Here is a 15,879-nt window from a genome sequence, read left to right on the forward strand (position 1 = left end):
ATTACAGATTATTAGCTATAGTGTTTATCAGCTAACCCTAGCTCCATATGAAATTCCAAGCTCCTAGAGTTTCATGTGTTTGTTTTCAGACTTTATATCTCTTCTCACAGAGGGTTCCCATAAGGCAAATATGTGACAGTCACTTATTTATGCAGTATGCTGTATATTGTCCAACATCCCCAGTCATCTAGTTTGTTAATCTTGTTCATCAGTGGATTTAAGCATGTACTGGAGCAGACAGTGAATTACTCATATGACATCACTATTATCTCCTTGCGTAATTCCTAATCTTTTTCCAGACTTGCTAAATATCTGCCGTTTTGCTGGTTCAGTCAGGTAGAAACAACCAATGGTGGTAAAAATAAATATTTCTCATTTGGTGTATGATACAATTGATCTTACAGCAATGAACTCATGATGTACCTAGGCTTTCAGAGATGGTATGTGGACTTGGAAAAATCAAAGGTAGCCATGCTGGCCCTACCATTAGACAAAGTGAGGAGGCTGTCTTAGGCAGAAGGTGTTCAAGGGCAGGGAGCAGCAATGGAAGATAGGCTCTCCATTTCCCTTTAACCTAACCTGTTGTCCTTTGGTGCTGTGGAGGATGCTGTCCTATTGCTAGTGCTGAAGTACAGTGGTACCTCGGGTTAAGTACTTAATTCGTTCTGGAGGTTCGTTCTTAACCTGAAACTGTTCTTAAACTGCAGCACCACTTTAGCTAATGGGGCCTCCTGCTGCCCCCGCACCGCGGGAGCATGATTTCTGTTCTTATCCTGAAGCAAAGTTCTTAACCTGAAGCACTATTTCTGGGTTAGCGGAGTCTGTAACCTGAAGCGTATGTAACCCGAGGTACCACTGTATGATTGAACTGCTGGTCTCCATTGGCTTCTGTATGTGGAGGGGGAAGGGAGGAGGCACCATCTTTTCCTTTGCTTCAGGCGGCAAAATGTCTTGGGTTGGTCCTGACAATTTTTAAAAATGTATTTTAATCCATGGATTTTTCTCTTTAAGTCACATCTGCAATTGATTTTTCCCCAGTCAGTGATGAGTGTAAGAAATAAGGTTTAACTATAGATTGAACTAACAAGCCACCATTCGTTTTGCATGTTTACTTTAGAGATAACTGCTGTGTTGATGTGTTGTGTTGTGTTTCCTTCTTTCCCACCTGTATGTAGATTTTATAGGTTTTATTTTTTGTTCATTGTTGTGATTCTTCATTTCTTTTGCTCTCTTGAGATAATTGGTTTTCTGGATGAATATTATCATATGGCTCTGATACTCTGTAAAATGCATTCTGTATTACCTTGTGGTTTTAAAAATACGCATTCCCTTTCTTTCTTATTTATAGATATGGTGGCTGCCACTTGCAGACTATCTCTTCCTCAGAAGCACCACATACTTTAGTAAAACATACCTTAATTAGATGGTTTGAGGGTAGCAGTCAGTGTTTAATAATCACATTATTCAGAAGCATTATATGATGGCCCTTGCGAACAAGCTCTCTTTTGTGAAATAATTACATCCAATTTAGGTATCAACCACTTTCCATTCATGCACTCCCATTTTTATGCATATGGAAGTTTAGTAAGTGGCATGTTTTGATGCTCTAGCAAATAGCATTTCAGAATTTTACAGAGGTTAACCAGAAAAAGAACATTTATGAATATTACTTTTGTTCCACATTGTAAAAGAAAGCCTTGATGAAAGTGGTCTATATAGCTGTTTCTTCTAGAAGGGTTTAAAAATTGTACTCTTTTAATTTAATTTAATTGTGTCAGATTGATGGTCAATCACTGTGCACCCCTTCTCCCACTGCACACAACTATCTTGGGGATGTAAGAAATGAATGGTATGTTGTGGCATGGCATAAGGAGCCATATTATGCTATGCTGATAATAAGAAGAACAATAGCCCGGCTATACACATTCAGTCCTTTACTTGATTATTAGCAGATTGATATCACAGTGGAGAAACATCATAAATGTAGATTGACAAGTATGTGGTGGTGTTCAACATGTGATATGTCCATCATTAAACGAAAGGTTGCAATGCCTAGTATACATGTCAGATTAGCAGATAATCTAAATTGGAGAAGAACTACAGACATTTTCAATATTGGAATAAATGAAAGAAAAATGATTTAATCAAACTGGAGTACTATGGCACTAAGAAAATTAAATTCAACACTGACAATTGGAAAAGTCACACCCATTAAAGAACCACGCAATGCACAAACATAAAATAGAGAGGATACCTGGCCAGGCAGTTTACTGAATATGTAGGAACATGTTAGGACCTTGATAAATAGCCTCTGGCACTGGCAGTCTGGGACATAGCCTTGTCTTTCTTCACGTTCTGTTCCCATTGATTATAATCAGTGATTATTTTTGCCTAATCTTTAATCCTTGTCCTTGTTTTTCTTTCTTTTATTGCATATCTAGTTTCGTGGGGTTTTTGTTTGTTTGTTTACATAGCCAATACATGTAATGAAAAGTGCTGGCATGAGCTGTATTTGTTTATATACAGAAGGCATTTTAAAAATTCTGCACATCGTCCTGTGCAGTTTTGTGTTCTGTCCAGAAATTATTTTTATTTTTTACAGCGCAACTCACTATTTTGCCACTTAAGGTAATGATCCAGCTTTCTTAACCCGAAAACAGCTTGATTCTCTGGTCATTTCCCACCAACTGCTGGCAGATTGGGATACAATTGTTTTATTTTGTGAGCATATAAGCAGATATGAGGGTTTTCTGTTTATTCTAGGAGCTTGACAATAACAAATTGCCCTTCTACCAATTTACCATAGTATGAACAGAGAAAGTGATATTCTGGTAGCTGCCCCTTTAAAAACACCCAAATGGTATTGAATTATCATATGTACTCTTAAATATCTCATGAGGGAATATAGGCTCTGCCAGGGAAATTACTGGAACTGTAATTGGGACAAGACAGATCTTTGCCAGAGATGAAATCCAAGAAGCCCCTAGGCCCAGGGAGTTATGTGACAGGAGCAAAGCTCATAAATACACATAACATTTGCAATTCACATGTAAAGCATATGTCTCATTCATTTCTATTTTTATAACAAAAACATACTGTAACTATTGGTTAATGGGGGTATTTTTTTCCTTAAGCAAAGGCTATTTTGAAGCCCTGGAAATCATTTTGGTGAATGTGATATATTTGTTTTATGATGGCTTGTAACTGGTGTTCCCCTTCTTCCAGATAGACACAAAAGCTAAAATCTGAGTTTCATTGGAAGCAACTGTAGTAAGATCTTTCCATTTGAGCTGATGTGAAAAAGCTATGTGTGCATTCTCTGTATTTAAAATGTTATCTGGGATTTCACTTGGAAGTGAGGACTGTTTTACTGTGCATGCTGTTAAATTTGTTGCCCTGCCTCCTTGGAAAAGCTTAGAGATTTTGCATGGACACATTTGGTCTGATCCTACAATTCATGTGTTCTTTTGATGCTCTCTATAGCAACTCCATGCTACGGAGAGGGCCCTGGTTTCCCAAAGTGAGTAAAAAATACAGCAGTCCAAGCAGGGAACTAGTTGTAGTAATTAGCTGTGTATTAAATCTCCTGATAGTTACACATTGACTCAGGTAAACCCATTTCCCGATATACCTTCCTTATTTCCATAATCAGCTAGCTGAAAGAATTTGATAGTGGCAATGTACCTTTAAGCCTAATCAAGGAGACTGAGACTTTGGAGAGTCTGATCTTGTAACACCTATCTTTGTGTGGTGTTTTTAAACATTAACTGAGAATTAAATGGCAAAAATACTCTCTGTTTCGATTACTGTTAACTGGTATTTTATTGCATGTGTTAGCTTACCTTTTCCAAAGCACAGGATGGGCAGCTGGTAATTCACCACACAAATTGTGCCCAATAAATAGCTGGGACAAGGATTCCATCTGTATGGGGGTTTTTTGTTTTAAAAATAAAGCTTCCTTGCTTTTCAAAAAAGAGTGGCATCAGCCAAGTCATACGCATATAGCACTCAAGTGCCACACACGCACAGAGTACTGCTCAGCATTTGCGAGAAAAATTGTGTGGAAATATATGGTGCTGATTAGCTGCATTAGAACCAGAGAGGAAACAAGGCAGCTCCAAAGCAATGTGGGTCATGGCTAGATGCTTTATATAACCCAGAACCACAGAGAAAACCAAAATAGCTGCCTCCCTGCTGCTCAGCTAGTCTCCTCCATCAAGCGTGGATAAATTTAGAGCAGGCAGTGACGTTCACCTACGTCTGCATAGGGACTCCAGGGAGACAGAGAAAGCCAGGCTCAGGGCATTGCCATCAGTAGCACAGGCTGCCAGAGCATTCGAGCACAATCTGTCACTAGGGCAATTGTGCATGAACCCAGGAGATGGGGAGGGTAACTAAATGGTGCATAGCCATTTATGATTAAGAAACACCAGAGATAAACTCGAGTTGTATAAAAAGCAAATGGGGAAAATGACTACTGCAGATTCACGCACACAGAATATTTCCAAATTAATATGAATTTTCCTGTATCTACATCAGAATTTTATTAAATACACAGCTTGTTTAAGTCTACCCATATAAAAATAGGTTTCAAAGCTACTGGAATCTGAGGCAATGACAGTGGTGAAGTGGCTAATTTTAATCATTGTTGTCCCTTGATTATCTGCAATTGAGATATCACCTCTTTAGAATGGATAAAGGCCTTTTGCTGAAGGGGTAAGGCTGTAAATTACATCTTGTTGAAAACTCAGAATAACTACACAAGAAAATGAGGTGAAAATGCTTAGGTTACAGATGGTATTAGATATTCGGATCCATATTAAAGCATGTAAATATGCTTGAAGCTGATTTTCAGAGATGCTGGCCACGATTCTCAATGCCTTCAAAGGAGTAAAGATCAGGCTTTGGAAAACCAGGTCAAAGCTGATTTAAGGGCCTATATATGGCTGTGTATCTAACGTCAGGCTTGTACTCTGAACACTTTGACTTTAGCTTCTTTTCAATAGCCTATGGCCCAGATTCTAATTAGAGGTGTTATTTCAGAAAAAGATCAGAATGACTTAGTGCAAAATCATAGATAGACACGCTGTTCATTATCTAGAAGCCAAATATAGAGAGGAATCAGACACACCCAACAAATACCAGTACAACCAGTCTACATCTGTTCCTACCACATTCTTAGTCCTCCTTCCCTCTAATATTGGGTGTCCCTTACTTATTTTTGTTAGTTGTTTTCCATCCATTGAAATCAGTGCTTTCTCTCTGAACATTAAGTATATATGAAGTTTTTATGGGTGACTGAGGTTACTGCAACCATACTTGCCTGGACTGGGCCAGCCTCTGGGATATTTGGAATTCAGTCTGGAGGTGGGGAGGCTGGGCCCTCTCAGCAGTATGGGTCTACTACTGAAGTGTCATAAGAACCTAATAATTGTCTCACTGAATTGGACTAAAAGATCTATCTTCATAAGTGGCCAACTAAATGCTCCTTCAGAAACTCACAAGCCAAGTATGATAGAGATAGCCATTCCCAGCTGTATAGTTCCAGCACCTAGCAAAGTCATGCAGCACCTGAAATCATAAGAGGTTTTATTTCTTAGCTGTCACACCCAAACCATATTTTACTCTCAGCAGCATGACTATTGATGCCGTGTGGATCCTACATCACTGTCAGTAAAATGTATAGGATAGGGATTTCTGGGGGAGGAACATGGCAGACTGAACATATTCTGTTGGTAGCTGGCCAATGGAGATAATTACATGGTGACTGATGATAGCCAAGGCGTAAATCTTGGCTAACAAATTCACTCTAGAGATAAGAATGAACAGGAGATTAACTTCAGATTCTCTGAAAAAGTTGTTTACTACATGAGGAGACTGAGAAGCTGTCAACTCCATGGAATCTGGACAGGGTGAGTGACTTAGAGTGGAGGAATCAATATCGTGCCCAAATAAGTGTCCTGAAGAGCATAAGGTTGGCAAAAGCCTCCCTTTCTCTAATTATTTTTGAGATGGGTACAATTTACAACTGAGAGGTTTCTCTGTCTGTTGGTTGAAATTTACATCTGGTATGTGAGCTACTTTCTGGATTTAAGAAGAGTCGATCATTAAAAGACTGAAGGCTTCAGAACAAAGAGCATATTCTGATTTTTTTAACCAAGAAAGTTGAAAATTATCAAGGGAGTTCTGAATCCTAGTTATTTTTATTTTTATTTTATTTTTAATTCCATTTTCCCAACAAAAGTGTTGCCTTTAAACTGAGTAATTTTTTGACATCACATTTCCTCTGTGGGAAAGGAATGTGGTTTGATAACAGTGGCTAGGGTAATCCAACCAGATGGGTGGGGTATAAATAATAAAATTATTATTATTATTATTATTATTATTATTATTAAGAGACAATGCTGTTAAATTCTTAAGGGGAGACTGTGAAGATCTTAAGGTAGAGACTGAATTGTTAATAAGATCAAGAATACTCACTATGGCAAATACATCGTTGGACATTCCATTGACTTTTGGCATTTTTCAGCAATTGTTTGATGAGCAAATAAAAGAGATTAGAGCTGAGCTTGATGAAATGGTGAATGAAAGCAGATCAGAGAAGGATGAAATGGAAAGTGAAATTAAAGATAACACAGAGACTTTGAAGAACATTATGGATGGATTGTCAGAGCAGGAGGGTGAAATGGTAGAGGCAACAGTTGATGAAATGGAGAAGTTTTTCACACAGGTGTTTAAAGGAATGAAACAGTCAAATGACGGAGTTACTTCCAATATTGTTACTTCCAATATTAACACTGCTGGTTCCCAGAGCAAGGCAGCACATAATTACTATCCTTCATATTTTACTGACAGTTGTGTGACAGCAGGCATGGCACAGAAGTTCCCATACCATTGTTGGCAGCCTGTGTATCAGATAATAGCTACAGTCTCATGAATTTGCCTTTTTTTGTTTGTTTGTAAAGGTATAGAAATTGTTGTGCTGAGTTGGATGACCTCAGGCTCTAGTCGTGTTTTTGTGTGTGCCAGCACACGCACACTCTCTCTCCCTATTAACTCTCTTCATGCTGCTCTATCCATTGCTGTTCTCCAGTCAATCATCTTTTTTTTCTAAGCTGAAAGCCCCAACCTCTTTTTAGTCTTTCCTTGAAGGGAATCATTTCCCATGTTAATATGCACATTTCTTTGTGCAGCTGTCTCTTATCTCTGGTCAAACAGAGGTGGGTTTTTTTAGGGGGTGGGGATTGAAATAATACAGTGGTACCTCAGGTTACATACGCTTCAGGTTACATATGCTTCAGGTTACAGACTCTGCTAACCCAGAAATAGTGCTTCAGGTTAAGAACTTTGCTTCAGGATGTGAACAGAAATCAGGCTCCGGCGGCGTGGCAGCAGCAGGAGGCCCCATTAGCTAAAGTGGTGCTTCAGGTTAAGAACAGTTTCAGGTTAAGTACGGACCTCCGGAACGAATTAAGTACTTAACCTGAGGTACCACTGTAATACCTGCAACATCTGTTTACTTCAGGTGAAAGTAAGATAAGTGTCAGTCCCACATGCAATGACTTTTTTTTCTTTCAAACAAACATAAATTTTTGGCAGGGGCGGTATTGACAAAACTATTGTCTGTCTCCCAGCCTGTATCAGTCAGAGTGCTAAAAAAAACAAAAAATTGCAACCAACTGGGTCCTGTGATTTCAAGTGTTCAGTTACATTTGCTGGTGGAAAAAAGCAGCAATAGAATTATTCATACAGTACAGCCTAATTTAGCCAAGGGTCTTTCCAGGCACTACACTTTTCCCGGAGGAAGGGGAGAAAACAGACCTCACGACCATCACTAATTCACCCAGACAATGTCACCTAGCAAGTTCTTCCATTGTGGAGGAATTGCTGCTTCCCAGCACTCACTCTACTAAATGCAGTTGCTGGTAAACTGCTATTCCTGCTTGAGAAAGTGTGAATATCATGTTTGTTTTGCTGTGAGGATGGTGTTCCTGTTTTACTTATTTATAAAACCTATACTCCGCTGCATGGTTCTGCCGACATGCAAGGCAGCTTATAGATAGCATGAGATGCCGTAAAATACAATACAACACACACACACTATAAAAAGTAGCCAAGAGTTTAAAATATTAAGAGCATAAAAACAACACACCAGCAACAACAAAGCCCTGGAACAGAAGCAGAATTTTTAGAGATTCTCATTTATTTTACTTTGGTTTATTTTCACTAGACGGTGGCATAAGCTTTGGTCCTTCAATATTATAAAGAGGAACTGGAGAATATGAATGCTTCACTCCTATTGCCTTCTGCACATAACCTCTTAGCAAATTTGATCCCTAAACCCCAAAATAAACTCTCTGTGGCATCTGGTACTTCCTGCACAAAGGGGAAGCAGAAGCCCATTATATGGATGAACAGCACCCTGTCTATGTTGGCATCCAAGGGGAATTCAATGTTGATAATTGCCCTGGAAATCCCCACAGCTTCAGTGGTCTGTCTGGCTGACTCAGATTTGAAGAAAAAAACAGCCATCAGGATGTCTGTATGCTACCTGCATCAGGGCACAAGCTCTTCTTCATATCTTCTGTATCAATGGTAACTTGAGAGGTTTCCAGGTCTCCCCCATCCAGACCAAAGGCAGTGTTAACCTTGCAGTGTTATGGTCACTGGGGGCTTTAACTGCACATGACATTAACTGTGTGGCCTGCTGCATTGTGTGTGGGTTTTTGGAACACAGTGCTTGGGGAAGGTGAGGTTTAACCATTTACTCTCCTGCCACAATCCTAATAAATACTGTCCCCTCAGCCTCAAAAACCTTGCCGCCTCTGGAATGCCCTGCCCACACTTTTGCAGGGTGGAAGGAGAAATTTCACACTGGTGGAGTGAATCTTTTTTTAAAAAAGTCAGAAAAACAATATTTATTGGTTTTTAAACAAATAAAATAACCATTAAACACTTGTCTACATCTAAGATAGATGTTCATCTACAGTGGTACCTTGGGTTACAGACGCTTCAGGTAACAGACTCTGGTAATCCAGAAATAGTACCTCAGGTTAAGAACTTTGCTTCAGGATGAGAACAGAAATTGTGCGGCGGTGGCAGCGGGAGGCCCCATTAGCTAAAGTGGTACCTCAGGTTAAGAACAGTTTCAGGTTAAGAACAGACCTCCAGAACAAATTAAGTTCTTAACCCGAGGTACCACTGTACTGGTGTTTCTTTTATCCATTGTCTCTAGACATACACTTACACATTCAGTGTTCCACCTTAACGTAACCTCTCCACTGAGAATATTGAGCTGTTGGAATAACAAGGTCTTGATTTTGGTCATTAACATACGTAGTTAAAGAAGAGGAACCACATTTCTTGGAAGGAAGGATTTGGAGAAGGGGGTTAGCCTGTAACTGAGGATATAATGGAGAATACTCCATTCCAAAAAATTTGAACATGGGGGCATTCCCACCAAACAGGAATAAATGAACCAAGCTTTCCACATTTCTTCCAACATAAAGGGGAAGGGAGGGATTGACTGGTGTCCAGTGCCATCAGAGGATAACCTTGGTGGAGGGACTCTTGCATCACTCCAGTGGCAGCCAATGGGAGGCTGCTTTAGCTGGGCAGAGGAACACCTCAGCCCAATCTGCCACCACCCCGTCCAGCATGGCACAAAGCTCTTCTTTGGATTCCTCTGCCCCTTGATTGATTGATTGATTGATTGATTGCTTCCCAAAGTAATTTAGCAATAAAAACTCATATAAAAACAATTTCAAATCCAATACCAGTACAGGCTGGGATAGTAAAAATGTTTAATCAGTGCTATAACACTCTTTCATTTAAGTGCTATTGTGTGTGTTTTTAAAGGGGGGGGGGATTTTTAACACTCAGGGTTTTTTTGCACCCCTAAGTAAATTAAGTTTTGTTTCCCTCTGCCCATTTGTGGTTTGTGTCTCTGCAGTGGTGACCTCTAGAGAATGTTCCATGACCCAAGGAGGAGGAATACCAGTGCATAGGGTTGCTGGGTGCTGACTCTCTTAAAATTACACAAGTCCTCTTAATAGACGCTTGCCGTGAAAGTTGCATGCGGCGAGAGGTGTGCTTCATCCCATTACAGGGCTGCAGTGTTAAGAATTCAGCAGCTGGTGGAATTTTCTTCTCTCTGCAGTTCTTAAATATAGATCTTTTTCAGAGACGCACTGCCCAGTCCTAGCTCCTCTGTTGTATACTTCAGTCCAGAGCCAATTTAACATAAAGTTATGGGCTTTTAGGCTCAAGTTCCATGGACTGGCTGGTGTTGTCTTCCTCCAGCATGGAAAATGAGCTGTTGTCCAGAAGCTTGCATATACCATATTTATGTGAATCTAACGCTGCATCGAATCTAATGTGCACCCTAATTTTTGTGACATAATTTGGCCAAAGAAGGTGTGCATTACCTTCAAGTAAATACGGTAGCTGCTTTTGCACATACACCAAAAGTGTGGAGCTCTACACAGGTATGAATGATCACAGAAATATATACCGTATTTCTATCCTCCATTTCTGGCTCCTGGATTTCTCAAAGAGCAATTTCTGGTTAGCTGGCACTGGCAACCCTAGGAAGTGTATGGGAAAGACCACACCAGCACTAATAGCTTTATCCACACTTCCTCTTGTTCCGCTGCTTTCCTTCTTGGAGCAGATGGCAATTTGGGCTTTCTCCAGATTGACATTTGCTCTGATTGAGTACTAAAGAGAGGGTTTTCCCCAGGAAAGGAGTGGGACAAGGGGAAACTGCTCAGACTCATGCCTAGAAAGTGTGGGTCAAGTGGAAAACTGCTCTGGCCCATGTTTCTAGGCACAAGACAAGCAGAATGGTGGACGAGCCTCGACGCCTAAATTGATGGCATTCCAACAGTAAAGAACACATTTAATGTTACAGCAGGCCTTTTTATTTGACTTTCCTTTGTTTCTAGCTTTTGTAGTTATATCTGTAGTTTTATTTTGCTGTGTTAGCAGGTGGTTAGTTCATGAATAAAAATAATGTGTGCACTGCACAAACACATCTAGGCTGCCTGTGGAGTCCTGCCTGCTGCATTTATCACACTTGTCTTCTGGGTTTAGACAGTCGATAGTCCTGCCAGTGCTTATTAACTGCCTAAGACACAGGGACCCTTCACAGGCATTAGAGGAACAACTTACCTATGTAAATTTTCCCAAATCAGCAGAAGCTCTTCTTCAGGAAAGCACCACAGATCAAAAGACTGGCTATGCTAAGTCAACGAAGGATGCTGGCCATTTTCCTGTGTCAAACCACCTTACTGCCTAACATGCCTCCTTTGCAAAATGTTTTTGATGGCTTTAATCCATGGTGCCATATTAACAGCAAGTTCCTTTTTTCCATGTCCTTGAGGGCATTTTGAACCTCAAACCAACCAAGCTGGTGAGTCTAGCCCTTCTTACGGAACTTCAGAATGCAGAAGTACCCACATCTGGTCTAAGTCACACTTATTGTGGTCTGGATGAGGCACCAAATCCTGCAGAAGTCTTACTTTAGAAAAGATATTAATACTGCCTCACTCCATGTGCCAGTCTGCTTTTTTTGGTGGGGTGGGGGACCAGGACAAGTGCCTTCCTCTTGTGCTGGGAGGAAAGGGGACTTCCTGTGCTCATTCAGTGCTTCCCATTCCTACCTTTTTGCACACTGGCCTCATGCTGACTCAGTCTTTATCAAGCCAACTTCCTCCTTCCTTCAACCCCCTGCCCCACAACAGACATATAGCGCTAGGGAATCTTAAGGCATTAAGATGTCCTGATTTTGAAGTATTGTATTTGCTCCATTGTCTAGGCCAGTGGTTCCCAAACATTTTCTCCTACCACTTGTAAGCAAGAAGGCAGGCGTGTAGCCTTGTAGGAATCAAGACTGGTTTGGCAGTGTTCCATTTGCCCTAATGGATCAGCCAAGTTTACTGCAGCCAAGTAAACATCCAAGAGATGGGGTTCCATTTATTGTACAGTGGTACATTGGTTCTCAAATGCCTTGGTATTCGAACAACTTGGAACCCAAACTCTGCAAACCCGGAAGTGTTCCAGTTTGTGAACTTTTTTTGGAAGCCGAATGTGCTTCGTTTTGAGTGCCACACTTCCGTTTTGAGTGCCACATTTCCATTTTGTTATGCTTCCATTTTGAGTGTCACGCTGAGGTCTGTCTGTTTTTGCTATTTATTTTGTGTTTGTGTTTTTGCGGCTCTTTTTTGGTTTTTGTGACTGTGTGGAACCCAGTTCAGCTACTGATTGATTTGGTGACTGCAGTACATTGTTTATTGTTTTCATTTTATGGATCAATGGTCTCGTTAGTAAAATTCATGTTAAATTGCTGTTTTAGGGCTTGTTTTTAGAAGTCTGGAACAGATTAATCCATTTTGCATTACTTTCCATAGGAAAGTGCGCCCTGGTTTTGGAACGCTTTGGTTTTGGAATGGACTTCAGGAACAGATTAAGTTTTAGAACCAAGGTACCACTGTAATAGCCAAGCAACGTGTCTGACAGCACAATCCCAGGCATGTCCATTCCAAAGTAAATCCTACTGAGTTCAGTTGTGCTTATTCTCAGGGGTAAATCCCCACCCACCAGTTGAGGACCAGTCCTTTACATACCCCTTAGAAGTACGGTAATCTAGTTATAGGTTAATGCTAGAATAAGTGAGCTTGGGATCTTTTGTGTTAAGATTCTGGAAACAGGCCTGAGGGAACAACAGACCTGTGTATTGGAGTTGTTAGATTTTGGTCCTGCTTTTCTCTCAATCTGTAAATTTTCTATATAAAGGTTTCGAGAGGTTTTTGTGGCTTGTTTTTTGTTTTTGTTTTGTAATGAAGTCATAAATTGCCTGTATTCTGATCCTTCCTTCTTAGGGAGGCAATTTTATTATTTATTCTCAGTTCCTGAGAGTGAAATAATTTAGTCTCCCATATTGACTACTACTGCAGCTAGCCCATCTGAACTGTGGTGTTCCTTTTCAGAAGCCTTGAATGAGGAGACTGACAGATGGGAGCATGATAGCTGGAACATGTTATCTCTCTTCATGTGCCGTATTAAGATTGTCCCAAGTCCTGAAAGCACAAATTATTATAAAAATGAAACCATGGCCTTTGTTAGCTCAAGAGCAGCAAAAGCATGAAAGACTACTTATTCAGTCATTTGTAGCATCTTCAGTGGAGACAGGCTGCAAAATGTGTAACATGAAACCTAATCAGAAGAATTGTTCGATCCTCAGTTGTGTTGAGTTCTTCACTTCTCTTTCTGACCTAATATGTATCTTTCAGATCAGATTCTGCCATGTTCATTTCCCTATCCAAACCAATTTAACCTTGCACCAGGTGCAGGAAATGGAGTGATGATAGTTTGCTTCAATACAGAAATTATTTTCATGTTCGCTTTTAGTTGATTTTGGCCAACATCCTACAAAGCCATGTGCATATGCAGCTGGTGGTGTCTTTGAAGTTAACATGGCTGAATAAGCAAGCTTATTTTAAGCTGAATAGCAACTTGCCAGTTTGGCCATGAACAGAAACGTCAAAGCTGATTTCTGGCTGCACATATACATATCTCCTGTCATATGCACATACACTTTGTACGATTGGACAACTATGACTTTTTTTAAACTCCTTGTGCCAAGCCTAGAACAACAAATAAACTCACTAAGAGAGATATACAGTACATTAACTGAAAGCATGCTTCCATACATGGACCTTTAAACCAGTGCAAAGTGCAGTTCACATGCAGTCCTGGTGTCTGGTTATACACATGGTGGGGCACATAAATTTGGGCTTGCACAATATTCCTATACCATGAAAAAAGTGTGCCTGGGTTTTATGAGCAGGGCCTGCACTTGTATTTAGGCACATATATCCCAGGTCTCTGTTTACATTAAAGGTTCTATGCATGGTCAAAGGCCATGCACAAGCCTGAAATTGGTTCTTCTATTACATATATATAATCTGCACACTTAGGTTGTGCATTAATCGTCCCAGGATCAATGCAGAATTTCACACTTTATTGATAAAAGCTATACAGAGACATACGTTTGCCAACACTATTTTATAATAGTTTTCTTCTTCTGAATGTTGGCTTAACGTAGCTTTAAAAAAAGACATACGTGCAAGGAGTGGGTACTGCTCATGCAAAATCAGAGGCTACTAGATGCAAAAGAAGTATACTGATATGCTATGTCACATTAAAAACATAAGATGGTGGGTAAGAATCAGTAGTGTGTGGCACCTACTTTATGGAACAAGCTCTTCACAGAAAGACTGCTAAGGAAGATGCTAATCAAGCATATTGACTTCAGTCTTGGTGTTATGGAGTCCTCTTCTCACACAGCCTTCTGCCTGTTATGGCAGGCAGGACTCTTCAAAGCTAGGTTTGTGTATGTTAGTGGTCTGCAACACTAGGCAGGTGTTGTTAAACAGGGGCTGCTTTTTCTAGAACACAAACTGGCAATCCCTTGACTTCAACAGATGCCATTTCCTTTCCAATGGTGGCACAAACTATAATGTGTGCCTATGCAGCTTCCAGGCTACTTAGTATTTTAGTTAATGTTCCATTTAACAGAAGTACTAAAAGACACTCAAACTCAGGACACAAGAGAAACGTGCCAAGACGAAGGCATGCTTGGCAAATTCACACTGTGATCAACTCCTGCCTGGAAACCAATGTCCCCATTGTGGAAGGACGTGTGGATCCAGAATTGGCCTCCACAGTCACTTACAGTCTCATTGTTCAAACCGTGTTTATGGAAGACAATCTTACTCGGCTACAAGTGATGGCCAAAGAAGAAGAAAGAAGCAGCAGCAATAACAACACTCGTCCCACGTTTGATTTGCCAGCAGCTGGTATGCAGAGACAAACTAGCCATGCTGATCCTAAACCCATCCAGTAAAAAGTAATCCTGTTGCTTTAAGTAAGACTTCATTTCAGGTGAGTAAGGAGCACCATCTTACAGCACCGACACAGGCAGATTCGGCCACCCACCCACCTACCCGCTTTGATCTAGCTGCATATACTCCAAATACAGAGGCAACGTTCATAGATAGCATCATAGAGTTGGGAAGGGGTCCCATGTGTCATCTTGTCCAACCCTGGAAGGAATCTCAGCTAAATCATCCATGGCAGATGGCCATCCAACCTTGGCTTAATCCTGTAGCAAGAAAAGGCCACATATAAGGTACACTTATATGCAGATGACACAACCTTGATGGCAGAAAGTGAGGAGGAATTAAAGAACCTTTTAATGAGGGTGAAAGAGGAGAGCGCAAAATATGGTCTGAAGCTCAACATCAAAAAAACGAAGATCATGGCCACTGGGACCATCACCTCCTGGCAAATAGAAGGGGAAGAAATGGAGGCAGTGAGAGATTTTACTTTCTTGGGCTCCATGATCACTGCAGAGGGTGACAGCAGTCACGAAATTAAAAGATGCCTGCTTCTTGGGAGAAAGGTGATGACAAACCTAGACAGCATCTTAAAAAGCAGAGACATCACCTTGCCAACAAAGGTCTGTATAGTTAACGCCATGGTTTTCCTAGAAGTGATGTATGGAAGTGAGAGCTGGACCATAAAGAAGGCTCATCACCGAAGAATTGATGCTTTTGAATTATGGTGCTGGAGGAGACTCTTGAGAGTCCCATGGACTGCAAGAAGATCAAACCTCTCCATTCTTAAGGAAATCAGCCCTGAGTGCTCACTGGAAGGACAGATCGTGAAGCTGAGGCTCCAGTACTTTGGCCACCTCATGAGAAGAGAAGACTCCCTAGAAAAGACCCTGATGTTGGGAAAGATGGAGGGCACAAGGAGAAGGGGACGACAGAGGACGAGATGGTGGACAGTGTTCTCGAAGCTACCAGCATGAGT

The 15,879-nt window shown here is 40.7% G+C and overlaps 1 long non-coding RNA gene across 1 annotated transcript; it reads left to right on the forward strand.

Moving 5' to 3' along the window:
- The first annotated feature begins 503 nt into the window (after window positions 1-503).
- On the forward strand, window positions 504-3,791 carry LOC308462763. Its single transcript, XR_013979325.1, has 2 exons — window positions 504-621; window positions 850-3,791. It is a non-coding gene; the product is annotated as an uncharacterized lncRNA (long non-coding RNA).
- Window positions 3,792-15,879: the final 12,088 nt, after the last annotated feature.

This window comes from Podarcis pityusensis (assembly GCF_964106645.2).
Source record: "Podarcis pityusensis genome assembly, chromosome: 1".
In the NCBI taxonomy this organism is placed as follows: Eukaryota; Metazoa; Chordata; class Lepidosauria; order Squamata; family Lacertidae; genus Podarcis; species Podarcis pityusensis.